Genomic DNA, 13557 nt, shown 5'->3' with positions numbered 1-13557 from the left:
GCTTTCAAAATATACTCAAATTGTATTTTTGAACATCTTATTTATTTTATAATATTATAATAATTAAATTCACTATAATATAGTGAATTTATTATATTATAATATCATTGATATTTTATTAATACATACTTCATTTAAAATTTAGTTTGACATTCACGAAGTGTCAAACTCAAAAGTAAATAACCTATGCTTTGCTTGACAAATTCAGATTAAAAAACTAGCCTACTTACTAGCAACGATTTCAGCTGACGGCTAGAGATATCGAAATGCCGTTTTCAGATTTGGATTCAGAAGACAAAACTACATGAGAAACCATCGATAAATCTGCTCTAAGCATTGCAGGAGCGGCAACGCAATAACACACAGACTTTGCGAATTTATAAACGAAAAGTTTTCGTTGAAAATTCAGCTTGTTCATATTTTTGAGAAGTTCCGTAGCATTTTCGTTTCTGATGACTGGACTACTACTTTTTATAACAGCTGCATCAGTACAGATTTATTAGTTTGAATAGTAATTTATTTTTCGAAAGTATTGTTCGAAATTATTAACAGAACGAGTAGGTAGCAGGTAGGAGTTAATAATTTAATTCTGTTATGAAGATTATATTAAAATACCGTGGACTTAACATTATTATTACAAGACATTAGTTTTTGCCAAAATATGTTTCACTGTTGTCATAATTTTGGATTATACATCTATCGGTTATCTAAGTATCGAGCATTTTTTTCTAAAATTAACCTTGGTCTTTGTATTATTGTGTTTATGAATAAGACACAATAAGATATTATCTCATGCGCCTTTCAGAGCCTTATAACATTAAAACGTATATGCCAAATTGTCTCCAACATTCATTGAAAACGACACCTTATAGTAGGGGAGGAAAGTGTGCTAAATTTGCAGTTACTCGAGCACTTTGGGGACCTATTGGGTTGTGAAGAGTAGGTCCTAAAACCAAAAAAAGTTAAGTAAAGTTTTCCATTTAAGTGGGGACTTTCCATTTTTTTAATTTAATTTTCCATTTCCAACAATCGTTTTTTCCGATTACAGAGCCATCTATCCATAATTGAAAAAAATGTCTGGAATAAAAGTTGCTTATTTTTACGTAAAGAATCCACTTCTGCAATAAAAATTGGGGGAATCTATTTACGATTTTAAAGTAACCCCCCACTGTGGGAGATTACTCTTGGAGCTTTGATTGAAGAATAATAAACAACAGCGAGGTATAAGAGGTGAGTTTATGTAGGTAGTAGTTCCCGACCATTTTCCGCTGTCGTTTTGGCGAGCTGAGCGAATCCGACAGTTTTCCTCTTACCTATCCTTATACGAACGGTGATCGTATATTAGTGCAGTCAATGAAGGTTTTCACCTACGATTTCGTTGAACCTTCATCGATGTTCATGAAAATTGGTGAGTAATTAGAGGATACCTCAAGGAACAAAGGTGACATGATGCCAACTTGCGCTTACACCTTGGGGGTGGATGCCACCCCTTTTCTGGGGTGAAAATTATTTTATTAAAAATAATACCATAAATCGGTAGAGGATCAAATTCTAACCAAAATTTGTTATATTAAGTTATTAACATAAATCAATACTTTTTGAGTTATTAAAGATCAAAGATTTTATTTTTTCGTAAAAAAATGCATGTTTTCACACATGTATAACTCAAAAACTATTAGGTTTAACAAAAAAGTTATTATTACCAAAATTGAAGACAATAAAAAATTAAATACACTGTTAACTCAAAGTACTAAACTAATGTTAATTCAAAGTGAGTTATGGGTAATTGAATGTATATTTTTTTCGACGAGTACTCAAATCTAAGTATTCAAGCTTAAATAACGGGAAAACGATGCATTTTATAAAATATACCTGCTAAACACTTATCAAAGTACTTCACAATACCTAACAAATGCGCTCCAGAAGAAGTTAATAGCATCAAAATTAAGCAAGTTATGATGAAACTAAGAGAACCCTTTCGAATTTATTACGAAAAAGTGAAAAATAGATCATACGCAATTTCCACAAAAATTAAAATTTATAGTAATCCTTAAAAAATTTCTTTGTATTAGCATAAGTAATGATTTTAACAATTTTCACCGGTTTAGAATGCATATTTTTGAAAAAAAGATATAATTTAAAAAAATCATAATTTTTAAAATTATCGTCATTTTCATTTTCTTTTGATAATAACTATAAAAATACTCAATACACGTAAAAAATGGTAAATAACTAAATTTTAGTTTTTTCTATATAAAATATTTTACCTTTTTTGCCATTTCTATAGGGTGAAAAATAACCGAGATAGAAACGTTTAAAGCTTAGATTTTGCTGCGAGAACCATGTAACCGTGGCCATTTAATCTTTGATTTTTAAAAAAGTAAGGGGTTTAAAAGATTAAATTCAACGCGTTTTAATAGCCTTTGGAATTACCTTACAAACCGTTTTTAGTTGAACCTGATATCGTAAAAATTAACGGAGTTATTAAAAAAAACGATAACGTTTTTTGGAAAATTTTTTAAAAGATAAAGTTTGAAAAATTTTTGGAGCATAAATTTTAATGCTATTAACTTGTTCGGGATCTCGTTTCATAGATATTTCTAAGTACTTTCACAAATGTTTAATAAGTTTATGTTATAAAATGCATTATTTTCCCGTAATTTAAGCTTGAAAACTTAGATTTGGGTACTCGCCGAAAAAATATGCATTCAATTACCTATAACTCACTTTTAGTTAATATTAAGAGGTTTTTTTAGTAATAAGTTTATTTAAGTTTTTATTAGCTTCAATTTTGGTAATTCTAACTTTTTTGTAAAAACTTATAGTTTTTGAGTTATCTATGAAAAATAGGTTAAAAACATGCATTTTTCTTACGAAAAATTAAAATGTTTGATCTTTAATAACTCAAAAAGTTTTGAATTATTTTAATAACTTTATATAACAAATTTTGCTTAGAATTTGTCCCCCTATCTAATTATAGAGTTATTTTTAATAAAATAATTTTCACCCCGAGAAGGGGAGGCATCCACCCCCAGGGTAAAAGCGCAAGTTGGAACCATGTCACCTTTGTTTCTTGAGGTATCCTCTAACCACTCATCAATTTTCATGCAAATCGATGGAGGTTCAACGAAATCGGAGGTTATAGCTCATATCCACCTTCAGTGACTCCACTATATCCCTAATATGTCTGTTCATCTGGCGAGCTGAGCGAGATTCCCTTTCGTCCCGTTCCTTATACATTCATGTCGTATTAATAAAAGCAATTCCTATTTCACGCGATCGTCAAAATCATTCATTCATGTACAAAATATCGTCACATCGGTCAGAACAGAAAGCTCGATGCGTAGATTATAAATATATTTTATTAACGAAATTAACGAGTAATTAAGGCTAATTATCTTATCTTTTGTATGTTTTGATTCCAAATAAAAATGTCTTAAAAAACGAACTCTTTTCTTCGACTGATTTAGTTACCTGGAGCAACAACACAACGACCTCGTTACATTGGCTATTGTATTATTGGCTACCTTTCTTCCCTTTTAAACCACCTTTTTCAAATTGCGCAAGTTGTACTATTAACATTAATGTTAATAAATGAAATATAAATATTTTGACGTTTCACAATTTGACAATTCACTTTTAACTGCAGTGCCTTAAAATTTTTAAAGCACTAGTGCCTTAAAGTAGCATTTTTAACGCTCCTATGGAGTGCTAAAAATTGCATTTTTATCACGGTTGTAGAAAAAATCTTTTAAAATCATCCAAGTGGATTACAAAAATTCCAGAAAGTTCTCGGTCTTATCGGGCCATCATCACAGAAACTTAAAAGTACATATTAAGTTCCAGATTAAAATTAATAAAAAGGGTAAAATTTTAATGGGAAATGATATTATTTCCATGTGCATATTAGTTGGTCTGTATCACTCATAACGATGCGTTCGATCAATTTTTCGATCAGGGACATCCACGTTGCCCTTTAAGTTAATCTTATAACGTCGACCTAGTGTCGTTTCAAATTTTAATTTTAACATCACAATCATGTAACATTAAGGTTTTTATAAACAAGAAAGTGGGTTAGTTTCACAAAGAGAATGTAAGTATTTGCCACATGCTTTGTTTAACAGTCAAAATTTTACCCTAAGTATTTCTATACTTACTTCTAGTTTCAATGACGGTAGTGTGATTGCCAAAGGATTTTGGTCTAAAGAACAAAAGCCTTCTGGAATTTTGTAATCCATTCGGATGACCTTAAAAATTCTTTAATAAAACATATATCGGGTGGTGAATTGGAAAACGGGCCATAGGAAACTCAATGTAAAATTCTAAATTGTTGAATTCCTGCTTCCCTAATTATTTTACATCAAAAGTCATGAAAAAATAATTGTAGAGGATTAAAATATGTATTAAAAACAAAAGTTAAAATTTTTCTACGATTTAAACAGAGTTCACAATTTTGAAAAATAGAATACATTTGCGATACCTAAGTAAGTGCGTAAAAGTAAGGCCACACGTTACTATTTCTGACAGTACGCAAACTATTGACTGAATAAAACATCTTTATTATTACTACTTTCTCTTCAACTGAGGACATCTTTTCGACTTTATTGTTTTTTAAACAATAAAAACGATAAAATAAAAATCCTGACAGTTCAAAATATTGTTAATATAATAATTTCATTGTGACCGAAGGCAACCTTATACACATTCTTGCACTGTGTGTGGCCTAAATTTTGCAAATACTTTGATAAAATTTATTATATTTTACAAAATTTTGGAATGTGTTTAATTCGCAGAACAATTTTAACAATTGTTTTCAATAAAGATTTCAATCCTCTACAAATAGTTTCTCATGTCTTTTGATGTAGAATAATTAGGGAAGCAGGAATTCAACAGTTTAGAATTTTACATTGAGTTTCCTATAGGCCGTTTTCCAATTCACCACCCTGTATACCATTTTACACGCGTGTACTTCTTTGTAAGTTGTTTAAATATGTAATTAAAGTTTTGAAGATCATTTAGTCATTACACATTACAGATTATATTACAAACAAAATTTAATTGACAATCAATCAGTGTAAGAATACTTACAGATTCTTGTTTGTTGACCACAAAATTCTGTATGTAGTACACTAAAATACTGAGTAGATTTACATAACAAAATAATAGTATCAACAATAGTAGTATTATATAATATAACCTTTTTATTCTGTAATATCGTTTATTTTTAGGTGTATCTCTGATAACCTCGATTACAGAAGAAAGGATTGCCGATATTGTGTTTCAATCAAAACACATAATTTAAAACGAGACTAAACAACTATATTAGTCAATAATTATTCTGCAAATATATAAGGACTACTTCTAAAATGTATCTAAATCATCCCGACATGCTAGGTATCAAATATTGATATGTAGCAAAGATTTAACATTAGCTCTTAGCCAGGCCGCACATCAAAGAAACATGAAACGTAAATTACGTTTCATGGAAATAAACCACTGCTAAACAAATATACGTCCGGCCATTTATGAGACTCTCCGAAAATAAAAATGTGTCATTAGCATGAATCACACTCGTTTCATTTATAGGCGGACTTTGAGATTTGTTTAGCAGTGTTTTCTTTTCATGAAACATGTTTTTCGTTTCATGTTTCATGTTTTTCGTTTCATGTTTCTTTGGTGTGCGGCTTGCCTTAAAGTACGCCTAACAAAATGTTACGTATACCGTATACAGTGTACTATACTACGGAGTGGAATCATGGACGTTAAATGTAGAGACAATGAGACGACTTAACGCCTTTGAAATGTGGAGCTATAGAAGAATGAGGGTTTCCTGGGTAGATAGAGTTACGAACAACGAAGTACTAAGAAGAATAGGTAAAGAGAAGGAAGTTGAACTTACAATTAAAAAAACAAAACTACAGTATGTCGGACATGTATTGCGGGGCGAGATGTATGGCATCCTGCGACGCAAAATGCAAGGAAAGATAGATGGCAGAAGAAGCATCAGAAGAAGACGAATTTCATGGCTGAAGAACATGCGAGAATGGTTTGGATGCAGCTCAAAACAACTATTTAGAGCTACTGCCCCAAAAATTAAAATAGCTATGATGATTGCCAACCTCCGTAGCGGAGATGGCACCTGAATAAGAAGAAGATGCTAGGTATTCTTGTCTAAACCAGTTACGATAATTAATTTTGAAAAATATCTAGACATTTTGGATTGTTGACAATATACAAATGAAGAGTTAAAAATCAGGAAAAGGGAGTAAATTCCTCTCGCGCTCTCTCTCTCTCTCTCTCTCTCTCTGTGTGTCTCTCCCTCCCTCTTTGTCTCCCTTCCTCTGCCTCTCCCTCCCTTTGTCTCTCCCTCCCTCTGTCTCTCCCTCCCTCCTTCTCTCCCTCCCTCCTTCTCTCCCTCCCTCTTTCTCTCCCTCCCTCCTTCTCTCCTTCCCTCTGCCCCTCCCTCCCTCTGTCTCTCCCTCCCTCTGTCTCTCCCTCCCTCTGTCTCTCCCTCTCTCTGTCTCTCCCTCTCTCTGTCTCTCCCTTCCTCTGTCTCTCCCTCCGTCCCTCCCACCCTCCCTCCCTGAAAACAACCCCATCTAGGGGATGAAAATTTTTTAATCAAAATAACTATGGAAACAATAGAGTGACCAATTCTGAGTAAATTTTGTTGTATAAATTTTTTTTGGAAAGTTTATACTTTTCAAGTTATTAGCGATTGAAACTATGAATTTTTCATTGAAAAACACGATTTATAACCATTTTTCATGAATAACTTTAAAAAATTTAATTGTATAGAAAAATCATAAGGAACAAAATTGTAGCTAATAAAAAAACAAAGAACATCGAAATGGAGAACTTTTAATCTCAAATAACAAATGTATTGCAATTTTTTGGGAAAACTTTACAGACATCTTTTAAAGTTCATTAAAAACCTGTCAAATAAACTCTTATAAAAGTTTTTTGCATAAGAACTGATTGACTTATGACGAAAATAAAGTCGCGCTCTGTTTTTTTCTTTTTGAAATGTAAAAATTAAACCCTCATCGTTACAATCCTAATAGAAATGAATAGATTCTCACTTGAAATTAACTTTATTTAGGTATAATTAATACGATTCATGTGACCTGACCGGTTTGGAATGCTTAGTTTAGAAAAAATAGTTGATTAAATCGAAAAAGACATTATTATAATTTAAAAAAAGTGCATTTTTCTTAAATAAACCTAAAAGTATTCATGATACAAAAACAAAAAAAAATCAAAATTTTCAGTAAAAGAAATTCTACAATTAATATTTGAAACATATTGTCATAATATGAATACTTTGAGATTTATTTAAGAAAAATGCACTTTTTTTAAATGTTAAAAATGTCATTTTCGATTTAATCAACTATTTGAGGGGTCTAGATGCAAAACCGGACATTTCCACTTTTTGGTCAAAATTAGTTGAATACACCTCTGTAATCTGTGATTCAAGATCCATATATGTATTAACAATTTGATAAAGAGCAAAATTGGACAGTTCCTAGTAGTAATTCAGTGTGAAAGAATTGATTCAGATGCAAAAGTGGATTTTTCCTCCAATTTGAGATGGGGAACAGTAAAGTTGTAAATGGTTTTTTCAGTTTAGTCGGAATGACATAAAGTGGAAATGTCAGGTTTTGAATCTAGACCCCTCATTTTTTCTAAACTAATCATTCCAAACCGGTCAGGTCACATGGATCGTATTAATTATACCTAAATAAAGTTAATTTCAAGTGAGAAGCTATTCATTTCTATTAGGATTGTAACGACGAGGGTTTAATTTTTACATTTAAAAAAGAAAAAAACCAGAGAGCGACTTTACTTTTATCATAAGTTCAGTCAGTTCTTATGCAAGAAACTTTTATCGGAGCTTATTTGAAACATTTTTTAATGTACTTTAAAATATGTCTGTTAGGTTTTCCCAAAAAATTGCAATACATTCGAGTTATTTGAGATTAAAAGTTCTCCATTTCGATGTTCTTCGAAAATAACCATCCTTTAAAGAGTAATAACTCAGTCGTTATTGGGTTTACATAGGTCTTCCAGACGCGAATCTCTTTGTTTTTTTATTAGCTACATTTTTGTTCTTAATGATTTTTTCTATAAAATATTTTTTTTTTTAAGTTATTCATGAAAAACCGTTATAAAACGTGAGTTTTTTCAATGAAAAATGCATAGTTTCAATCGCAAATAACTTGGAAAGTATCAATCCTGCCAAAAAATTTATAGAACAAAATTTACTCAGAATTGGTCACTCTATCGATTTCCATATTATTTTGATTAAAAATTGTCATCCCCTAGATGGGGTTGTTTTCACCCCCCAGGGCAAAAGCGCAGTTCGGCATAGGGTAGATTTTGACAAAGGTTATAATTAAGTACTACCTAAATCCAAATTTCAACGAAATCGACCTTAGTTCTCAAAATTCCACGAGAAAATGGCTGTTGATTGGAGTAAGTGTTGTGAAGGCTACGCATACTTCTCTTTTCTTCTTCTTCCGGTGCCTATCCGTTCCAGATGTTGGCGATCAGCATGGCTCTCCTAACTTTGCTTGCTGCTATTCTGAAAAGTCCGGTTGTCGATGTATTAAACCATTGTCTTAGGTTTTGAAGCCAAGATAATCTTTTTCTCCCTGGTCCTCTCTTTCCAAATACCTTGCCCTAAAGAATGAGCTGCAACAAGCCATACCTCTGTTCATTCCTCATAACATGGCCAAGATATTCTAGTTTGCGCTCTTTGATGGTGTTAGTAGTCTCGCATTCCTTGCCTATTCTACGTACGACCTCAACATTAGTCACACGATCCACCCATACATCTATTTGCTGACTGGATTGTTCCTATTATTTCTTCCGTGCTATCATTATTTGCGGTGATTGTCGTTCCGATATATTTAAAACTTTCTACTGTTTCAAAGTTATATGGATCTATTGTAATAAGTATTTTGCCCTATTCTATCTTGTCTCTTTTGTCTGTTATTGTAGGAGTTCAGACCGACTTATACACGGTGTTTGGTAAAGAATGGGCCATAGCTTAACCTTAGATTCCTGAGGTGAAAATAGGTCGATTTATCCTAACTTACCTTAGTACAAAAGTTCATAATAACCGAAATACAGGGTGTCAAAGTTAAACTTTTATTTTATTTATTTTTGAATATTTCCTGACAGGCATGGGACAACAACACGAAATTTGGTAAGTGGTGCTGGTACTGTATACCCTACTAAATTATGTTAAACAAATGTTTCTGGCTGCTATCAGAGGCGTACGACGGGGGAACGTGAATGGTTGATCCTTCCCAAATTCTACGCCACTGGCGGAATATCTATTTTAGTAAATAATTTACTCTTCATTCGTAACGGTAAAGGCATTAGTTTCCGAGATATTTGATGATTTGATTCGAGGCTAAAAACGAAGGAGCATAATACATTAATCAAAATAAGTGTGCCTTTTCATTTTTTAACTTCAAATATCTCGAAAACTAATGACTTTATCCGTACGAATGAAGAGTATCTTATTTGTATAGGAAGTATTGGAGAATCTAAAAATTATGCTAAAATAGCAGTTTCATCAGTGGCGTAGAATTTGGGAAGGGTCAACCATTCAGTTTCCCCTGTTGTACGCCCCTGGTATTAACCAGAAACGATTATTTAACATAATATAGTAGGGTGTACAGTACCTACACTTTCTGCCAAGTATCATAAGGATATGTCAAATAGTTTTATAGTACCGGGCACACATAGTTCTTAAAGTTTTAATAAAGAATAAATTATTTAAAAAAATAATACTTTAAAATAATTTGACACATCCGTGTCATATTTGGCAAAAAGTGGGCACTGCACACTCTACTAAATTACGTTAAATAATCGTTTCTGGCTAATACCAGATGCGTACGACAGGGGAAAGTGAATGGTTGACCCTTCCCAAATTCTACGCCACTGATGAAACTGTGGGTTAGCATAATTTTTAGATTCTCCAATACTTTCTATGCAAATAATATACTCTTCATTCGTACCGATAAAGTCATTAGTTTTCGAGATATTTGAAGTTAAAAAATAAAAAGGCACACTTATTTTGATTAATGTATTAGCTCCTTCGTTTTTAGCTTCAAATATCTCGAAAACTAATGGCTTTATCGTTACGAATGAAGAGTATGTTATTTACATAGAAAGTATTGGAGAATCAAAAAATTGCACTAAAATAGCAATTCCGCCAGTGGCGTAGAATTTGGGAAGGGTCAACCATTCACGTTCCCCCGTCGTAAACCTCTGGTAGTAGCCAAAAACGTTTGTTTAACATAATTAAGTAGGGTGTACAGGACCAGTACCACTTACCAAATTTCGTGTTGTTGTCCCATGCCTGTTAGGAAATATTAAAAACTAAATAAAATAAAAGTTTAACTTTGACACCCTGTATTTCGGTTATTATCAACTTTTATACTAAGGTAAGTTAGCTTACTAGCTAACTTACCTTAGCTTTAGTATTAAGGTAATGTGAGGCAAGGTATGACACTTTCAACACCCATAAGAAGGTTAAAGAAATAATTTCGCAAGACAAATTACGTAGATGGAAAGAATACATTGAACACCTATTTTATGACCAAAAAGTAGAACAATTAGAAGTTGACGGAGAAACCACGGGACCAGAAATAATGAAAGAGGAAGTTATTTCTGCCATAAAACACACAAAAGGTAGAAAAGCTCCAGGACCCGATGAAATACCAATTGAACTATTGAAGATAATTTATGAAGATAATATTGATGTCTTGGTAGACCTTTTTAACTCCATATACAAGACGGGACACATACACAAAGAATGGCTTCTCTCAACTTTTGTAACGATTCCAAAAATCACAAATGCTAAAGATTGCAATGACTATCGGACAATTGCATTAATGAGCCACACATTGAAAACCTTCCTTAAAATCATACATAACAGAATCCACGTGAAATTAGAACAAGAAATAAGTGATTCACAGATGGGCTTTAGAAAGGGTCTAGGAACAAGAGAAGCATTATTCGGAGTCAATGTTCTGACACAACGATGTCTGGATATGAATCAGGACAAATATGCTTGCTTCATAGATTTTAAAAAGCTTTGGACAGAGTTCAACATGAAAAGCTTTTAAGTATTCTTAAGACCAAAAACATAGATAGTAGAGATCTACAAATTATATCGAATCTGTATCAAAATCAGAAAGCAAGAGTAAGAGTCGAAGGAGAACTGACAGAGGAAGTAAGTATACTTAGAGGAGTTCGACAAGGGTGCATACTTTCACCACTCTTATTCAACGTCTACAGTGAAGTGATATTTCAAGAAGCTTTATTGGATATTGTGGGAGGTATTTTGGTCAACGGAAATAGCATTAATAATATTAGATATGCGGACGATACGGTCATATTTGCAAGTGACATGGAAGATTTACAGTACATAATACAACATGTATACAATGCATGTGAAAGGTACGGACTGCAAATGAATCTCAAGAAAACGATATCAGTGATATTCTCAAAAAAACCACAAAACTTAAATAACCTGATCATCAATAATACAACGATCGAAAGAGTAACAACATATAAATATTTAGGAACGTGGCTAACCGAAGATGGAGATCAAACAAAAGAAATCAGATCTAGAATAGAAATGACAAGAAACACGTTCATAAAATTGAAGAACTTACTTTGCAACCGTAACCTTAATCTAGAGATCCGCACAAGAATGCTACGTTGTTACGTTTTTTCTACTTTACTATACGGCATGGAAGCGTGGACAATAAAACAGTCTGAAATCAAAAAATTAAACTCCTTTGAGATGTGGTGCTACAGGAGAATCTACAGAATATCGTGGACTGAAAAAGTAACTAATATAGAGGTGTTACAAAGAATGAAGAAAGAATGTGAAGTCATAAAAACTGTTAAAATTAGAAAGATTCAATATCTGGGTCATATAACGAGGGGCGAGAAGTACGTATTACTTAGGTTAATTATGCAAGGGAAGATACAAGGGAAGAGAAACCTAGGACGCCGCAAATTATCCTGGCTAAGAAATTTGAGAGAGTGGTTCGGTTGCATCTCATTAGAATTATTCAGAAGTGCGGCCAATAAAATTAAAATAGCGATGATCACTTCCAACCTCCGATAGGGGAAGGAACCTGAAGAAGAAGAAGAAGTTAGCTTAAATCGACCTATTTTAATCTCGGGAATCTAAGGTTAAGCTATGGCCCATTCTTTACCAAACACCCTGTAGATATCAAAAATCAGTGGATATTAAGGGATATTACAAATTTGAAGATAGCAACCGGTCACCAGAAACTGAATAGAGTGGCGAGGAATCTGAGAGCAGGCCAGGATCCACAAAGGATTGTCGAACCAAATATGATGATGAAGTTTCGACGATCTGTATAATCAAACTAAATATGTGACATTAGACCAAATAAATATTAAATGTTTTTTCCGTCGACCGTCCATTTATATGATCAATTTTAACACCCACAAAATCATTGATTAATGACCCTTATTAATGAATGATTTTCTATTAATGAACGATTTCATTATAGGCAACACAACATACATTGCTTGCATAAATTAATTAAACGCTCTGTGATTGGCAGTGACCTGTGGTGTACCCAACCAAACATATACCTATTTATAGGGGAGTGCATTTAGATTTTCACTTCGGAAAAAATCAAACAAGATAAAACTTTTTGTAATTTCATTAAGAAATGTTTAATAAACAACATATCAAAAAGTTCTACTCGAGAAGTGGGTGCTTCATTTATTAAACAAATGAACAGCGAAGTTAGATGTTTTTTTAAATAACTCCGAAAATAAAATTTTTAGAAAAAAACTGACTTGACCATTGAAAAATTCAGAAAATTTTACAAAAAAAATCTTATATAAAGATTTTTCTAAAATTAAATCTCTAGCTTCTGTAATTTTTTATTTATAACGCTAAAGTCACCCTTCTCACACACATTGGCGCAATGTAAACTAGCGTTGGAAGAAGTGGACGGTTGAATTTTTTTAATGTAATTCTTTAACTAATAGATCAAAAGAAATTTTACAAATTGGACATGAAAGAAGATAAAATAAGCTATCTTATGGTTGTAATAAAAAGAAATAAAATATATGGACATAAGTACGGTGTGGGCGGAAAATGAGACTTACATGAATTTTGTTTAAAAATGATTTAAAAATGTGTAACTAATACAATTTTACTTACAAAGCTCTAAAATTTGCACAACTTACCTCTCAATTATGTTACTAAACGATGTTTCATTCAAAAAAAAATCTCAAAAATTTAATTCAAATAATACGCTGTCTCAAAAAATGTAATTTTTGAAAACTTCGTAGTTCTACAGAATTCCCACCACTTTAAGACGGTATTACTCAAGTTTGAATACATCTAATACAATTTTTTTAATATTTTTTTAAAGCCTAGGATGTAGTCTTTAAAAAACACTGAATTATTTTAGATTAAAAATGAAATAAACAATTTCTTTTTGAGAAAACTAAGAAAGATAACAAAAATGTAATACAAAA

General features: G+C 32.2%; 1 protein-coding gene across 4 annotated transcripts in view; it reads right to left on the bottom strand.

The window, feature by feature from the left end:
* Positions 1-13557, bottom strand: part of LOC126886435 (paxillin) — a 312639-nt gene that overhangs the window by 140317 nt on the left and 158765 nt on the right. The window contains exon 1 of one of the 4 annotated variants that reach the window (XM_050653375.1): positions 5089-5160. The exons of the other annotated variants lie outside the window; for them this stretch is intronic. The gene's annotated coding sequence lies outside the window, so the exon portion shown is untranslated. Of the gene's footprint in view, positions 1-5088; positions 5161-13557 lie in introns of those variants that run through there. 4 annotated transcript variants of the gene reach the window in all.

This window comes from Diabrotica virgifera, chromosome 6 (assembly GCF_917563875.1).
Source record: "Diabrotica virgifera virgifera chromosome 6, PGI_DIABVI_V3a".
NCBI classification, from domain to species: domain Eukaryota; kingdom Metazoa; phylum Arthropoda; class Insecta; order Coleoptera; family Chrysomelidae; genus Diabrotica; species Diabrotica virgifera.
The sequence above is the reverse complement of the archived record's forward strand: the minus strand, read 5'-3'. Positions and strand labels throughout refer to the sequence as shown.